The sequence below is a fragment of the Camelus dromedarius genome, chromosome 17, assembly GCF_036321535.1.
Source record: "Camelus dromedarius isolate mCamDro1 chromosome 17, mCamDro1.pat, whole genome shotgun sequence".
In the NCBI taxonomy this organism is placed as follows: Eukaryota; Metazoa; Chordata; class Mammalia; order Artiodactyla; family Camelidae; genus Camelus; species Camelus dromedarius.
In genome coordinates this window covers 17527257-17546030 of record NC_087452.1, presented here as the reverse complement: position 1 = coordinate 17546030, position 18774 = coordinate 17527257, and the positions used below count along the sequence as shown (strand labels likewise).

Below are 18774 nucleotides of genomic sequence, written 5' to 3'. Positions count from 1 at the left end.
TTCTATTGACAAATTGCCTTTTGACAGAGGCAGCTTGTTAGGTTTTTCTTGTGAGTGGTAAACTCCAGAAACCTGTATGAAAATTATTAGATAAGCTTTTAAGGCAGGGTGATGTTAATTTTAATTCTAGACCAAAACATTTGAGGTGAGTGTGTATTTCAGATGCATGGACTGTTTTTAAAGCTGTAATGGTGAATTATATTTTCCTTTGAATTTAAGCTATATTCTAGCTTAGAATTTAATACTGTGAGTATCTGTGGTTGAAATCAGATCAAAACAGACAAGTAACATTCCAGAGTATAAGCTACTGAACCATTAACAAATAAGTATGGTTAGTGAGCTGACACTGCAGAGGGAAAAAAAGTTTTTTTCTTGGTATGTGAAGTTTGTAAAGTTCACACAAATGTCAGAAATGATATAATGTTGTTATTGTTAGAATATATGCACTGTATTCTCTACAGCTTGGTAGGTGATAACACAATACACAAAATGTAAAAAAGCTTTCAACATGATCAAACGTGGAAAATTATTAGAAAGAGTTAGAATTGTTTTCTTGATATGTAGAGTACGGTTTTTAGTATACTGAATTAAATTTGGGATGTGATACCGTGGCTAAAGACAGAACAAAATTAGTAGGATAAAGATTCCTCAGTAGTCATAAAAGCATAATAAGAGGTAATTGATCCTCAAAGAAGAGGTATTTTGAAAAAATCACGTTTTCTTTTTTGGAAACTGAATGGGATAATTTTCTCTAGGTGAGGGCTGAAGACATTCTAAAATATTCTCACCTTTTGAAATGAATGGAAGTAATTAATTCATGGAGTGTTCCATTTCTGTGTCCTGTTAGATGAGGCGAAACACAATCTTGGGTTCATTAAATCCATTTTTTGAGGGGGGAGAAATAAATGAGCTAAACATATTGGACCTTTTTTCCTTTAATTTTAAAATACCAGCTCTGGTTAGAAGATGTCCTCTAAAGACATTCAGGTTAAAGCCATGGTTTTCTGTATCATTGTTTTGATTTGTCTCCCGCAGTGCTTCAACTAAAACTCTGCCTCAGAAAACGTTAGATGAAATGTTTATCAAGGGCCTTGACAAGAGGACATTTTAAGCCTTTTCAATCAGTCTTAGTAAATCTTTTTTTTTTTTTTAAAGAGAGAAAAAGCAAAAGGCTATTATTTCTCCAGATGTAATACCAATGAGCATTCAAGGTGAAAAGGATTCCAGAGGAAGAAAGTACTAAGAGAATGTTGAGCATGACCCCCTCCCCAAGCTTCCCTGATACCTGTAAAGTAACTTCAATCTTTTGGGGCCAGAGTGGACTTTTGGGCCTAATGCTTCTAGATAATTACCGCAGTTTTCTGCTTGTCTCTGCTTTGCACCTGTAGGCAGACAGCAGCTAAGTGATAGACTTTAATAGCTCGATCCTAAACTCTAACAGGAGCAATTCAGTCCTCAGAAGTGGTTGAATCGTCATCAGACGTGAAAACAGTTTGCAATTATGAGTCTCCATTTCATTTTTATGCAGTTACCTTCAGTTTAATGTTAGTATAAAGGGTCTCAGGAAATAAAGATTATGTTATCTCAGGAAAGAAAAATTGGTCAGCAGTTTTTAATACCTTGATGCTCCTGGATTAGGAATAGGTTTAGTGCTCTGAAAAAAATGAATGAAGTCAGTCAGGCTATAAACTCATGTATAATTGGGAATGTATAGACAGTTGTTTTTTTTTTTTTTTTTTTTTTTTACTGTTAGTGTTTAAATATAAATGTTAAAAATTAAACTATAATTACTCAAAATATTCTCTGGTATGTTAAAACCAGACTTTTTATCATCCCAACTATTTGAATGTCACAGAAAGTCTCTTACTGGCATTATCTCATTTGAGGCTCACAACAGTCTTACAGAGTATTATTATCACTATTATATGAATGAGGAAGTAGGTGGAGGGTCAGAGATTTTAATGGTTTCCCTAAGATTACCCAGCTGGTAAGGGGCAGTACTTGAACTTAAGCCTTCTAATTCCTCTGACAGTCAAACTTGACTTTCACAAATTGCTTTATGAAACCAGGCACTCTGATAGGAGATCAAGACACTTTTCTGAAGTGTCACTGCTTTGTCCTTTCTGATTTTCCTCTCTTCAGGTTAATTGATCTTGCTAGTATTTGATTAGGAAGCACGTTATGTGTACACTCACAGCAGGAACTCTTAGAAATGATTGCATTTTCCCAACTTCTCCGTCGAAGACCAATGCAAGTGTAGGTGAAGCTTCCTACCATTACCCTCACTCCAACTGAAATTAACTGTTCTCTTTGAGAGCCCCCAGAGACCTGGGTGGGTATCCTCCTTATGGCCTATACTTTGGTATGTTGTACTGTGGTTAATTGTGTTTGTATTTCTCTTCCCCTTTCTGTTGCAAGCCCCTTGGTGAAATGTGCCCTCCATTCATCCCTGATTTCCCAGTGCCTAGCACAGTGCCTGGCGGAAAGCAAATGTTAAGTAAATTTTAGATGACTGATGAACTGACTGACAGATTGAACATGGGGTGTCTTGACTTTCCATTGGCAATTGACTCATTTCCCCCTGGGACGCCTTCTTCTGGGCACATCTTCCATTGTTCTTCTCCCCACTCTCGAAATGCCAGCTGATCCTGGTGCAAGTCTAAAAATTCTCTCTTTTTGTGCTAAAGTACATATTGATTTTTATTTTGATGTAAAAGCAACATTTGCATTTGTATCTATAAAACTGTGAAGACTATAAAAAGACACAAGGAAAATAAAATCCCCTGTAATTCTACCAGTATTAACACATTATTTTATTAGTTTCACAACAGGCAATGGAAATATCTAGTGTGTGTGTATGTATATATATATAGATAGATATATGACATATATATCTACATACATCAGATCCAGAATATATATAAAATATATATGTTAGATATAATTAGAATATTCTAATTTTAATATATTATTATATAAACTATGTATGTATGTAATTTACATAGTGCTTCTAAGATGTGTCACTCACTATTCTAGGACCTTTGCATCTATTAACTCAATTAATCCTCTCAGAAGTCCTAATATGTTATTAAGTACTACTACTATCACCCTTTTTTTGAATAAGGATCTAAGAACACAGGGATGGAAAGGAACTTACCCAAGGTCACACAACTAAAAAGTGACAGAGCTGGGATTTTAACTAAGGCAGCCTGGCTCCAGGTCTGTGCTTCTAACCAAAAAGAAAATCAGTATTGGAATTTTACTGAATGTACTATATATATATATATATGTTACCATTATATCACGAATGTTTGCCTGTATCCTAAAGATTATTTAAAAACATACTCACATCTCAGCTCAAATGTTTCCTCCTCAAAAAAGCCTTCCCTTACACTAAATTGAAAGCAGTGGTTCTCAGTTGGGGCAGATTTTGCCACCCAGGGGACACTTAGCAGTATCTGGAGACATGTTTTAATGTCATGATTGGGGCGAGTGTGTATCGTGAGTAGTGGCTGGGAATGCTGTTAAATACCTTGTAATGCACAGGATTCCCCGCCCCCCCCCAAACACACACACACACACACACACGAAGAATATGGTTTCCAAAGTTAATAGTGCTGAGGTTGAGAAATCCTTACGTAAAGTAGTCCCAAGTCTTTGCCACCAGCCATTTCTATTACATCACTGTTTCACTGTCTTCGTAGCACTTTCCGTTATTCTGAAAATGCTGTGTTTATGTATTTGTTTGTTTGATTGTGGAGTATATGTCTCTTCTGCCATCGACTAAAACATCACCTTTATGAAACCTGTGTCTGTATTAATTATTTGCTATCTCCTAGAAGGTACTTAATAAATAAGGAATCAAATAATGCATAACATTTCTTGCATGACATATCATAAATTATTTAACAATTCCCCTGTTCAGTAAAAATAAAGATTGTTGCCAATTTTTGCTATTATAAATATTCTTAAACACTATTTTCATGACTCTTTTCATAAATCTGTATGTTTACATAGGTTGAATTCATAGGTAAGGACTTACTGAGTTAATGGCCAAATTTCTAAAGTTATTAATGTAATTTGCTAATTGCCTTCCAGAAAGATCATGTCAATTTCTACTCACACCAGAGTGATTTGGGGAAGTTTGTCTGCTGTTCTCTGGCTGATTCTGTTTTCCCAATAAAATATTTTATTTTTATCAATTCAAAAAGAACTTTGAGCCAAGTCTTTAGTTTTCTACATCTGAAAAGATAGTCTTTCACTATCATGAGAGGAGAAAGTTTTTTTTTTCATATTCACTTCCTTTCTGAAGAATTTTTGTTTCACATCTAGATTCATAGGTAATTCTGAGCTCTTCTGTATTATATGGAATTAGTTATTTAAAGGCACTTATTTTATGTTTATAGATCAATGAATTTTTGTTGAAAAATATTTATTGGATGATTGGTGATTGGATTTGGTTTGTTTAGCTGATTCTTGCCTTTGTGTCCTGAGGGCTCTGAGGTGACATGTCAGTTGATAAACTTTGGAGGATCCCTGTTGGCTTCTAGAACATGGCAGGTTAGTATCCATCCAGGATGTGCCTTTTTAAATGTAGGATAGGTATCTGGTCTGCACAGAGACTCTGGAGGCCAGAAGTCAACCACACTAGGAGGAAGGGCAAGAGGTAACAGGAGGGAATGAGTGTGGGAGCAAACCATGTGCTCACTGACAACTCCTGTGGCCCTTTGTGTGTGCCCAGTGTATTATGGAATCTGTCAGAAACCTAATTGGGGTTTAAGATCTATTTTCCTGGTGGCCCGTCTGGTGAAAGTTTAGCCCAATGATCTCCCTCCGTATATAAACCTAGGAGAGGTACTAGTGTATCTGATGCAGGTTAGAGCAGCTATTTACATTTATTTTGTAAGAAAATTCTCATATAAGTTATTTTGGCATATTTTATAATATATATAGCAGTTAATATTTTGACATATGTATCCATTGGGCATGTGTGTCTGTAGTGCTGGTATAGATGCCTAAGATGGGCCAGACCTTTCCCCACTTTTTTACTAGTAAAGGTTTGCATACAAACTTTGGAGACCACTGGTTTAAGCAATAGACTGAGGTCATCTCTCTCCATCCCTCTCCACCTGAAGGAAAATCAGTTTTCTTGTGCTTCCTTTTGGTACCAAGGGTGTGGTGGCTGGAGCACTTTCAGCCACAGCAGCTGCAGCAGTAGTGGCCTGAGTAGACTTTTCCTCTGAGTTTCTATAGTGGTAACAGGATTAACAGACTCTATTCTGGAAGTACTTGGGTGGCATAACACCTCCCAACAGAACTATTCCTGACAAGGATGTGCAGATGGAAATGCATATTTATGTCACTTAAAGCCTACCAGAGACACAAGGATTTGAGCTATAACAATAAATAGAAAAAAACATTCTCCAGCGTTTTTGGTAACCCATACTCAAGTGCATTGACTGTGCTTGGCGAAAGACCTACAGTTTGCTCTTTGTCCAAACATAAAATATTCAGTATTGCAGCATGTTAAGGTATACTCTTCTGAATATATTTTGGAGTGTTAAAACAAGTTAGCACAAAGTTAGGTTAAATTTTCAGGTCTTCAACGTAACAGGACAATTCCATGAAGTGTTGTGGCCATTTCAAGGGAAAAAAAAAGTCTCCTTTAAACAAGTATCCACTTATTCCATTTATGAATAATAGTACGTTTTAAAGAATTATTTCCACAGGCCAAATAGTCACTGTAGTCATGGCTTCCAAGTTTAAAATACTGTCTTTATAGCAATCCTTGATAGAACTTCTCCTAGCTTCCTTCTAAAACACCTCTGACAGAATAGGGAAAAAAATGCTCACATCCACAAAATATGAGTTTGATTGTTCTGGAAAATTTTACACAATGTATCAACTCATTAGAATTGAACTGAAGAATGCATCCAGCCTGGCGCTTTTTCTAGCTCTGCTGAGAGTGAAATGTACAACCTTTGTTTCCCCTGTGCCTGGTTTAGAAATTGTGTATTTTGTGTTAACCAGAAAACTGGACTGCCTGCTCTTTTAAAGAGATATGCTTTTTGATCTGAGCAAGTGCTACAGTTCTTTGTCACTCTGACCAATCCAGATATGATTTGTTACAATAAAAAGAAAATATTCAAAAATTATGTGAGGTTCTCATTAGATTGCATGAAGAACTCTGTGGAGAAGAGAGAAGATCACCTTCAGGAGCAAACAAATTGAAATGAAAAGCCTGCAGGGTAGATCCAAAGAGACATGGTGAATTAAGAGATTCTAAAGAGGTCAAAATTATAACTGCAGAATTAAAGTCTGCATTAGGGGCAGTAAGACACAGAATTGACACTGCAGAAAATATCAGTAGTAATGTGAAGAGAAAATATGAAAAACTTACCCATGGTTTAAAAGTAAGGACAAAAGATTAAAGTTAAGGTGATAAAAATGGTGCTAGAAACAGAGATCTCACCAGGAGTGAGTGTTTCCTAAAGAAGGAACCAAAACAATTTAAACACAAGCTTTGTTTAAAGATAATCTTGAAGTATATGCCTCGAGTAGAAACAATTTGTGAGGGTGTACCTCACTGTCTAAAATTTAGTAAAAAGAGACCAACAATCCTGCAAAATATTTTGAATAAAAATAAAGATCTTTTTTAAGCACTCAGACAAGCAAAACGTAAAAAAGAATTGTCCAGAGGTTGTCTCAAAATCTTTCTTGCCCAAAGCTAAGGGCCAGAAAATAGCGATGCAGCATTTTTTAAATTTTGAGGGAAGAGGATTTTGCCTTGACAATTTTATCCTCCAATCAATTTGTTTTTTTCTGAGTGAAAGTATAATAAGATACTTTAACCATACATTATCAAAAGAAATATACTACTATAAAGAAAAGCAACAAAACCTTTTTTGAAAAAAATTATTTAAAGTTATATTCTCACTTCCTGAGAGAGCCAAAACAAAATTAGGAACTCAGGTTTTGTGATGGTGGGGCAAGGAAAGAATGACAGTTGTCCTGAGGAACTATCAATTATTACAAAATTAAAATTACAATGAAAGCATTGAGGTGAATGTCAGCATTCAGAACTAACTGTGTAGATACTGAAAGGCACATGTAGCATAAATAAACAAGATTATACTGTATGGCACAGGGAAATATATACAAGATCTTGTGGTAGCTCACAGCAAAAAAGAATGCGACAATTAATATATGTATGTTCACGTATAACTGAAAAATTGCGCTCTGCACTGGAAATTGACACAACATTGTAAAATGACTATAACTCAATTAAAAAAAATGTAAAAAAAAAAACAAAAACCCCAAACAAAAAACAATTAACTCTGATGGGCAGCGGCAGAGGCAGGAACCAGAAAGTGTGCGGAAGGGTTTGTTCTCCTTATATGATGGTATCTGGCTGTAATTATAAGGAAGCCTTTGCATTCTTAGGTTTTATTCTTCATTACGGCAGTACCTGAAAATTATACAGAAGAAAGATTCTTTGATAAAAGCTCCATTCACAAAAGCGTTTTCTGAATTTTCCAAGTGTTTATAAAAGCATGGGTTTTCCAAATTTGGGGAATTATTCCAGGTTTTTTCAACAGGCATTTCACTGCAAAAAGTTCTTTGTAAAAGCTAAGAAAAATCTATCTCCTCATTGAAAAAAAAGATTTCATTTTAAAATGACACATTAAAAATAAGGAACTTTAAAATGAATGCTCTGAAGTACTAATGTGCTAATATGAATTAGAAACCAAGACAGTCAAACAGAAACATTAGTGGCTGGAGTGATCAGAGTGCAGACATTGATAATTTTATTCTTTGGAAAGTGTTACAAGTATTTCCTTTGTTTGATAAAAGGAATGATGAAGGCAAATATTTATGTCTTTGATCTTCAGTAATTCTCTAAAATATTTTCATAAAGGAGGAAGAGAGAATTTAGGGATTTTGAAGAAGACACTGGAGCCAGTGAATGTTTGGATGAGGAAGCTGTGTCAGAACTATATGGGATGCCAGAGGTCAGAATGAGGGCAGTGACCAGTCCAGCAGTAAGACTGTGCTTTCTGTTCACAGTGTTTTCATAGCCACTGTCTCATTTGATGTGTAATTTCTTTCCTCCCAACAGCACTCTCCCCACACACAGACATTTGTACCTCCCAGTTTTGTAAATGCCCTTTATAGAAGTGTCATTCTCTGCTTAGAGTTCCTTTCTTCCTTGCCTCCTTTACTCAACTCCTCATCATCACTCAGACTCAGAGGAAATGGGACTTGATTTATTGAACAACTGTTTGTCATCTGCTCCTGTACTTAGGAACCTGCCAGGGAATATGGGAATTTATGAAACCCATTTCCCATCCTCTTGGACATTTCACCTTCTCTGAAGCTTCCTTGACTTGTGAAAAGGAAGGTCATTTCTGTGCTTCCAAGACATTCTGTTATGAGTGGATCTTTCCCATTGTGAGGGAAGAGATCTTTGCGTTGGTGTTCCTGAGCTTGGCAGAGCACTTGGCATAAAGGTTGAATGAATGTAGATAAATGTCCTCTTACTACGTGGTGGGTAATGAGATACTTAAATTCAGGTTCTCCTGGCTTCTAGTCCTGTGTGCTTCCCCCTATATTGTATTTTATCCAAAACAGGTACAATAATAGCCAGAACTGGTGAAATGTTTTCAGATAAATTTTCATATATGAGGTTGTTTGGAAACTGAATAGCATTATAGAATTTTAAATGTTGACTAAACCATAGATGTCAGTTTCATCTTCCACACACCAATTCATCTATCCATTCATTCACTTAGAACCTGCTCTAATAATAATACAATAATACAAATAATGATAGCTGACATTCACTTCACACCGTGAGAAGCTCTGGCTAAGTGCTTTAAATGAATTCTCATTTAATCGTCACAATAACCCAATGAGGAAGTTATTGTAAGTACAGCTTTCCGAGTGAGGAAACTGCAGTTTAGAGAGGAGGGCAGCTGTGCCTTATTCATTGTTGTGTTCCTAATCTATTAAAGATTAGAGTTAGAATTTGAATTTAGGCAATTGGAGACTATGGTCCTTCCTCTGAACCACAGTGGTATGTGGGGGAGATACAGAGATGAATGAGAGGCATGGTTGTGTCTTTGGGGACTTTATGGTCTATTTATAAAGGAGGCAGACATGTCACCATATAGACTGTCCACAGGTATCCCTTCTATACCATCTGTAACCTGATTTTTGTACCAGTGAAATTCCCCTTAATGACTAATGGCTGGTCAGAATTCTCCCAACGAAGCCAAGGTTCAAATGAAGGAGGAGAACAGATGATGAGATGGATCTTGTATGATGGAAGATAAGTCACTTTGGCTGATGTCCCACTCCCTAGGACTCTGATGCATATGATTGTGTCAAGCTATCATTGTTAAGGGGATCTTCGGTATTTACAGGGCATTGTGGAATTAGATGATGAGTGTTGGTCCTCATCCCATCAGTTGGGTAGATTAATCTCCTGATTCTCTTTAAGAGCCTCTATCAATTAGGTTGTCATAGAAAAAGAACCACTGAGCCTGGCTGAAATCATATGTGTCCAGAGGTGAGTGCTCTGACTGTGTCTCACTTAGAAAAGAACAACAACAATATTAACTATGATCACACCCACCCTTTATGCTTTAGATTTCTGTAGGTGCTTTTATGGTCCACAAACTGTCCCCCAAATTTATAGGACAACAAAGTTCTGCTGACCTCTTTCTCTGGAAATCTAAGCACTAAGGTAGGAGAACAGTCATAGTGATGGAGAGTTAGAGATTTGGGTAAAATTTGGCTTGTTCCTGGCAATTGGAGATGAAGACTCTTTGAGATTCTAGGTCCTCAGTTTCTAAAATGCTTTTATGTTGCCATGAAGATAAAACTGGTCACTTTAGCCCTTTGTGAAGAGCTCATTGGCATTTGTATTTTTGTCATATGAGTTATATAAAGCTATGCATTTTAAATCATTGTAAATAATTGATATTTATGGATTTGTTTGTGTCTGTGTGCTCGTAATTCAGTACTTTGGATGGGTAAGCTTTCAGCAAAGCAATTCTTTACTACTACTACATCTTCTTTGGATTAATCTCACTTTAATTGAATGCCAGATACATTTGCAGAAGCTCAAAAGGTTGAAAACAGTAACAGAAACTCTAAAGGAATAATACTTAAGATGGAACCCATAGGGCCTCTGGGTCACATGAGCTTCCTTACCACTTAGCTAATGGAATATTTAAACCTGAAATGAGCCAGCCATACTTTGAAGATGTCCCTTGGTGATACAAACAGATATAAATATACTAGGTGATTCCAGTTCAATATTTGTGGCAGACTGGAAAGAGTATTTTTTTTTCCTTTCTCTGAGAGAGCTCCGTTAAGTCATCTAAAGATACTGCTAACGTTCTACAGGAGGTAAATGTGTGATCGTCAGAGTTGCTCTGAGAGGGATGCCTTTACAGGTGATCAGCTTGTTGAGCCCAAATGGTAATTGTGCATAGTTTATACCGCTTGTTGGCATGAGCGTCCCTTCCCCCATCCTGTTTTATAATGCCTAGGAGAGTGGTTCTGAAACTTTAGCATTCATCAGAATCACCTAAGGTGTTTGTTAAGACACAAATTGCTGTGTTAGGTATAAAAAAACTCTTAATGAAATTAACTGAATTTTCTGATTCTGTAAGTCTGAGTTAGGGGCGGATTTTTAATTTCAAGAAATTATATTAAACAGAGATTGATGGAAAACCTGGTGTATCTTTTGGCCAAATCTCTGCCGCCTGTTTTAGATAATTCTCATTATTCTACATGGTCTTTTTTAGTCTATCTGCAGCACTATGTTAATATGTGAAAATGAAACTTTTGGCCAAAGTTTTCATTTATTGTGTATCTGTTATGAGCCAACTGAAATTTCAGAGCTGAAGCAACTTGTCCAAGGTCACATGGCCAAGACTCAAACCCAATTCGTTCTGACTCCGAAGTCCTATCTTTTGTTATTCTCTCTCTCTGCTCACATTCCTTTAAAATGAACCAAGATCAGCTCAGAGTGCTGATAATAAAAGACTTGTGTCCAATAATTTGATGATGATGTTTGAGTTAGAAATGATTCTCTTCTTTCTGAGCAAAACTTACTTTTCAAGACTTCAAGGAAACTAGTTGCTGTGCCTTGATTAGGAAAGATTGAAGTTCTCCTCGAGAAAATGAGAAATATATTGAATTCTTGTACTGTCAGAATGAGACTTAAAGACTGGTGCCCTCATCACCAAAATTAATTCTGAGACTACTTTTCCCAACAGACTACCCGATTTTAAGAGCATCCTAAGACAGAACCAGGGTACCAAGATTTCACGCAACCAATTTAATTCACATACAAATAACAGATGAACATTAGGCTGCTCTAGGTTCCTCTTTTTAAGAAAAATTCTTTTCTCAGGAGTGAATTTATTTTTATCACTTTTTTGGACCCACTCTTTGACTCTCTTTTAGTGTGCTCTTATCATTGTACCCTTCAGTCAATCTGACTTTTGTAATGTCTTTCCCCTCCACTCTCAACCTCGCGGCTCCTTTTCTTTCTTGACTAAACTGATACACTTTCTGTGTTGGATATAGACAAGAGTGCAGTATCTCTAGTCTTTGTGTATTTCCCCATGTATCTTAAGTTTATTCTTTATCACAGCAGACCATGCAGACAACACCAGGTTAGTGTAAAAGCCAAATCCTCATGTGCATCTTTATCACTAACAAGCAGAGGGAAAAAATCGAGTGTGGATGAAATGGAATTAGTACACTGCAAGACATAGCCAAAATACGTTATTTTTTCTAAGTCTGTAAGTGGGCATTTTGTGTGTGGAGTCAACTTTCCAGCTCAGGATTCTGCATGAACTGGGCACCTTGTGTTCTTCCTCCAGTCTTACGAGCATGTCATGATGGTGGATGAATCAGTCTGGACGTGTAGAAAGCTCCATGGCTGAGGTGTTTTGTTTTATTACGTTCTGCCACCTATTCTGGAAGCCTTTTGGATGGGCTCCAGACGTTCCATAATAGGTGGCACTTTTCATGAAGAAAAACGTTTAGTTTTCTCGTTGGCAGCACTTAGTGTGTTCTCTGAAGACAGGAAAGCATCCTGCAGAGGATACATGTAACACGACACTGATTTTTGCAGTGCTCACTCGGTGTCTGACTTTCCAGCTGCTCCTTCATCTTCACCAGTCCTGAAGGCAGTCATGGGGTCAGTAAGAGAGATTCCTTCCACACTTGGGAGTTTACCCTCTGAGACTTCAGTGGGGTTAAACACCTGCAGAAAATTCATCCGTCTGGTTTTTCCCCCATTCATTTAAAAGTTCACTCAGTAAAATCTCATTTCCAGTTCTATTCTCTATTAAAATACTGCCGTTGATAACATCACTGTCATTTTTACAGTATTGTTTTTTCCCTCTTAACCATCCAAAAAAGAAAGGAGAGGGATGAAAATGTACATTAAGTGAAAACGTAATAATGTATCTTCCTTTCCTTTGGCAAAGGGTGTTAAAACAGATTCATTAGTTTTGACTAAATACAAGGTTTCCATGAGGATTTTCTGTAAGTGACATGACAGTGTTGATGTGTGCTCAAGACAATGGAGGTTAAACCTGTTTTGAAAATATATTTCTTTAATATATCCTGCATGTTGAGCAAGTAACAGAATAAATATTCGGTAGATATTCTTCATATATGAAAAAAGGATTTTCAAGGCAGATCTGTCTTTTCATGAAATATCTCTTGTGCCATGATGAACTAGCCAACAAAAGAATTTGGGGGAGGGGTTAATAAGAGAAAGTAATTTATAATACTAATGTGTGAATATGTTTTTCAGCAAACTTTCCCCCAGATTTTCTTGAATTCTCGTCACTGTAAGAATTATAATTATATGTCTTCCTCCCACTTTGAAAGTGGCACAAGGCGCTCATGTGCAGTTCTCCTGTTCAAGTCGTCACTAGAATAGAAATGTCACGACTCAGCTAACAATGCTTTATTATTCACATTGATCTTATTTTATAGTGTTCTTTATCTCAACAACATTGTAAATCAGGTATCTACCTCCTACTCTTTTGTTCATTTGCAAATTTTTAATATTGTAGTTGAAGAAAGCAATGACGTGTCAAGAGTCAGTATACTGTTTATGTTCTCTGTACTGCAAAATCCTTTTCTCAGTTTCTCCCTCTTTCGCTATGCATGTGGCTTTTGCTGCAGCTTCTGCCTCAGTTTCTCCCTCTTTCGCTATGCATGTGGCTTTTGCTGCAGCAATGCTGTATTTCAGTTCAAGAGATATGGTGGTACTTTTGTATAAATAACTTCAAGGCGTCCCGTTTAGACAAGTGTTACCAGTAGAAAAAATGCTGACCTTGTAGAACTTAAAAATCATGCTATCAAGTATTTGTTCCATCAGCAACTATCAAGTTGTTTTTTAATAGAATACTTAGATGATTTAAAAGAATTTAGAAGAAATGTGGAACATAGCTCCTTAGCCCTGAATTAAGAAGTATGGTAGTCATGTGGAATAACCAACATTTGTTAAAAAAAAGACCTCACAGCGAAAAAAAAAATGCGACAATGTATGTATGTTCATGTATAACTGAAAAATTGTGCTCTACACTGGAAGTTGACACAAGATTGTAAAATAACCATAACTTAATGTAAAAAATGTTAAAAAAAAAAAGATCTCTCAGAAAATACCATACAATATCCACCTAATAGATGAATTCAGAGCAAGATGATGACCAGTCATTCACTCATTTAGTCAGAAAACATTTATGGACTCTTTATAAGGTACTCAGCAGTATGCCCACTGCTGGTAGATACACAAAGACTTGGTCTCTGCCTTCAGAGTTTACCCTTCACTGGGATGATATGCAATCAGATGCCTTCCATGGCATATGCTAAGTGGATAATAGAGGTATGTACACAGTTTTGTGGGTGCAAAATTCAGAAATTTCCAATAATGCTTGATGTAATGCAGAAAGATGTCAAAAAAGAGATGACATTTTCACTGGATCTCAAAAAAAAAATAGTATTCAGTTGCCAGGTGGCAATTAAGAGCAAGAAAATTCTAGGAAGAAGAAAAAGTTTATAAAACATGAAAGTATGGAAAACTATTTAGCAGAGCATGGCAAGAGCATGGTGAAGAGAGAGAAGGAAGAGAAGTGGGACTGTGCGAGTTTAGGTAAGGCTTTTCATATTTACCTGGGGATTTTAGACTTCAGCCATTGGGACAGCGGTTCTTGATTTAGGGGCAAAGGACCCCAAGGAAATATACGGCCCCTCTCCTTAGAAAAATGCACCATACACAGACATATAATACAGATTCCCCACCCCCGAAAACACAAACTATATCCAGATTCCCTTAATTCCTGTTTAAGTGCCTGAAATACATGTTTTAAACAGAAATAAAACAAGATCATATTTTTGTCTCGGAAATTCCAATATGGTGGGTGAATTATAGAGAAAGTAAACTGAAGTCCAGGATTCTCATTATTCTTATTTGACTACTTTCTATCACATTAACCTGTAAACCAGTTACAAGCTTTTCCTTACACTATTTTTACCTGGGCTACTGTAATATCAGTCTCTCTGAATTTTTCTGTACCTCTTCTCCTGGCCCAAGAGATAAGAACATTTCAAAAAAAAGGTGTGATTGAAAGGACCATATGCTGCAAAAAAGGCAAGGTTATTTCAGGATGGAAAGCAAACCATGGAGTTTGGTAATTTGGTGGCAATTTACTGGAAGAATTTCAGCACAACACTACAGGCTAAGCGCTATCGCGTATCTACATTTTATGTACGAGGAATTGTACTTGCAAGTAGTGAGTGGCAGAGCTGGGATTTATACCCAGGAAGTCTGGTTCTGGAAAAGAAGATGATCTTTTAATTATTATGGTGCCCTGCCTATGGTCAAGTAGACTTAATAGGCAAATAATAGCATTCATAATACATATGATAAATAATATGGATAATATAGTAGTATTGTAATGGTAATAGAATAGGCTATATAACTTAAATGCAAGGGAGAAATTGATATCAGATTGAACAGGTGACCACAATTATTAGGCTTTAGTATGAACTATTTTAATATTTGGAACTGAATTAGGTGCTAACAGTTGTGTTTACTACCCTTAAGTGTTAGAAGTTTTGTTATGAAGGAAGACTTTTTTTAGAGGTGAATATCTATAGTAAGATCTAAAATATATGGTAATGCCAAAATACTGAAGAAAATTTAAAACACTATATAATTTTCAGAGTGAGTGAATGGAAAAATCTTGACCAAAAAATCTTCTAATCAAAGTTTAATTTGAAAAGTCACCTGTCTTTAGCAGAAGGATTTTTTCTTACATCTTAGAAGCAATGGTTTGTCTTACAACTGATGTTAGGCTGCCAAAAAAAAAAAGTTTCACTAATAGAGATTCAGAGATGACCTTTTCTTTTCTTTAACAATAACACAGAAGTTTTAGGAGAAGGATCCCTAGTTCGTAGGCTTGTTCTAAATTGTCTTTTTCTTGCCTTCGAGTTCTAGTATACAAATACAAATAGGTTAGACAAATATTTCTAAAATCACTTTACTGGAACCTGGTGAAACACTTAAGATTGTTTACTGTTTTTAAAAGTATGGTGTTAAATGTTGAAAATTGAAAAAAAAAATCCAAAGAGTTTTATACTTTTATAAAGGTAAATGTATATTCCTCCACTTCATCTTTTTCATGATTCATTTATTCTTTGGTAGCACTGAAGTTTCATTTGTATTTTGGTTTTCTTTATTGACTACTATAGACAGCTGGATTATACCTCAGAATTCCTTAATTCATTCGGTGAATGGTATTGAGTGTCTGCTATGTGGTAGATACTATATGAAGTGAGGACAAGCTCAGGTAGAAGACAGAAATGGCTTTTAGATCACTTCCACGCAAATAGCAGAGTCCATGAAGAAGGCCCTGAGAAATCCATGTAACACGTTGTGACAGAGGTTTGGGGGTTACCAGTGAGGGGCACGCAGCTCAGTCTCTCATACAAGATGTTTTCCCAGAGAACAGAAGTCAAGAGCTGAATCTGAGGATGAGTAGGAAGAATGCACATTTTGTTTTGTAAAAAAACAAAAAACCCAACTTTTTATGAAAAAAAAGTTCGGTTAACATCATTCTGGCACACATGTTAGAAGGTGAACCAGCAAAGAAGAGTGAGGAGGGACAGTCAGAGGGCAGAATTAAAACCCAGAGGCTGCCAAGGAATGTGAGTGTATAAAAGAATTCAGTGGTCAGCGGCTCCAGTGCATGTAATAGGAACATTACATTTTCAGAAAGCTCCTTACTTGCATAACTTTGTATATCTGGTGCTTTGAATATGGGTAAGGAAAATCCTCTAAATTATACTGACTTTAGCTCATAAAGATTTACGATGGTAACAGAGCCTGGCTGGATGTCTACTGAGCCAAATCTACTTCTTTTGGACATAGAGAAAACTACATTTTCTGGCTTACTTGCCTCTCTGTGGGGTCATGCAAATTGTTCTGTACGAAGGGATGTGGCCGGAGATGATGTGTCTCACTTCCAGTTTGTCCTCTGATACATGCTCTATGATTGTCCCCATTTTGTTCTTTACTTCTTGGACAGCTTTTAGCAAAGAATACAGTAGAAAGCTCTGTGGGGGTCCCTCAGAGGCAGAACCACAAGATAAAAAAAGCCTGGATCCCTGAGTGGTGGTGGGGGGCAACCCAGAAATGTTTACCTGCTTTGAGCTTTGTGTGGCCTGGCCAAGAATGAACATTTATTAAGTTAGGCCATGGCAGCTTGAGGGTTGCTGTTTGCATCAGCCACTGTTAATCAATCTGGTTAATATGTTAATTTGAAATACAGCTCATATGTGAATTAAGAAATACATTTCAATAGTTATTACAGAATTATAATGAGAAAAATATTTACTATTTATTGAGTTCCAGGATTGGTATAAAATTCAATGTATTTATTATCTAATTTTCTCCTATAAGTAAAGTACTTAGTAGATACTATAGTAGTAGTATAGTAGTAGATAGTATATAGTAGTATAATAGTAGGTACTGTTACTGCCATCACCCTATCATGGTCAAGAAACTGGGGCTCAGAGAGTTGGAGACATTTTACTTAAAAGCATAGACTTAATGTGTGGCTAGGATTTGAATCTATGCTGTTAGTCATGGGAGCTGTCCACTTAACTGTACCTTGCCTCCCATTTATAGATACCGTAATATATGTTGAACAACTAATATCATATTACTCCTTTCATAAAGGTAAACATAGTTTAACAACAGCCAGGACAGTTCCCCTTATTCTGTAGAATCATGTAGAAGATCCATTTCACCCTTAGGATGACAGCAGAAATTCTTTTCACTAGTATGTCCCTCGTAAAAATAAGTATTGTGGGCTAGCATCAAACCCTATGTTTTTTACCACTCAAGCTATTATTTGGTTCTCAAAATCTCTACCAACTTGTTACCATTAAGCAAATAGATGACATATCTCTCTATATAGACATAGATATACATATGCATATTTTTAACCCTAGTTGAATGGATGTTTGAATAACAATAGAAATCTCTTTTCCCTGCTCTTGGGGGCTGGATTGACCCTTAGGAGAGACCAGCAGCCTCAAAGGACAGACAGCACTGCTGGAACGTCCGGATTTGTCATTGCTCTGCATTTGTAGCAAATTCTTTTTTTTAACCTTTCCTAACATAACAGCCTTATTGTTATCAACTGTAAATGTATTAAAAACTCACAAGGGCATTTTAGTATGTGTATCGTGCCTGAAAAATATTACTGCCTGACAGGCTCCAATTGGCAAGTGAAAAGAGGTTTTATTGAAGGAAACAGCAGAGGCAAACAGGGAGCAATGCAAGGGAAGGTAATTGTTCCTTTAATATCCCAGGCACCCCTTCACTTAAGATGAAGGCTCCTTCCCCTGCCTCATCCACACCCAGAGGACCCAACAGACAGGAGCAGCCCTCCGCCTCTCTCTGGGATCAAGCTGTCAGTGCAAACTTGCATTCTTTCGCTTTTTCTGAGCTAAGCTCTACCCCCAGAGCTCCAGACGCCTTCCTGAGTGAAAGCTCTGAAAGAGCGCCCTTCTAAATTGCATCACTCGCGCAGCACTCTTCAAACTGACAGAACAAAAGAGCCCAATTCCAAAAGTCTGGTCTGAGTGACTTGTTAGTTGTGCTGGTTGATTACCTCTTAATGCGCTCTGAGAACGGATTGTGGTCGTTGTGACGCTGCTTAAGGAAACCGTGCGGAGTTCCTTTCTAGTTAGGTACTAATTAAGGTTGATTTGCTTAATCAGCAAAACACACACTAAGGGGAGAGAGAGAGAGAGATGGAGAGAGTGCGTGCAAAACCAAGTTCCTCCTACTGTTTCTCTCCACTTCCAATCAGTGGCAATAAAATTACTTGGATCAGGAATTAGAAAAATAGTTTCATTGGGAAGAACTAAACAGGCCTGCTTTGATGTGTGTGTGTGTGTGTGTGTGTGTGTGTGTGTGTGTGTGTGTGTGTGTGTAGCTGTCCTTTTTCCCTTCCAGAACTGATGCAATGCCAAATAATAGTGTTTCCTTGACCGCTGCTTAGTGCTGTGAGTTCGCAAAGCCTTATTGTCTGCTCCTTGCGCCCTGCTCCCCGCTCTAACCATTAATAAATACGTTCAACCGGCCAGAGTCACTTTGTTATTCTGACATAATGAACTGAGGGATGTGATTTCCAGGTTCTGAGCCTGACACTGGCAGGG

At 37.0% G+C, this 18774-nt stretch overlaps 1 long non-coding RNA gene across 1 annotated transcript in view; it reads left to right on the top strand.

Moving 5' to 3' along the window:
• The window catches only part of LOC105095265 (uncharacterized), a 743648-nt gene that overhangs the window by 168314 nt on the left and 556560 nt on the right, over positions 1–18774 (top strand). The gene's annotated exons all lie outside the window — the stretch shown is intronic.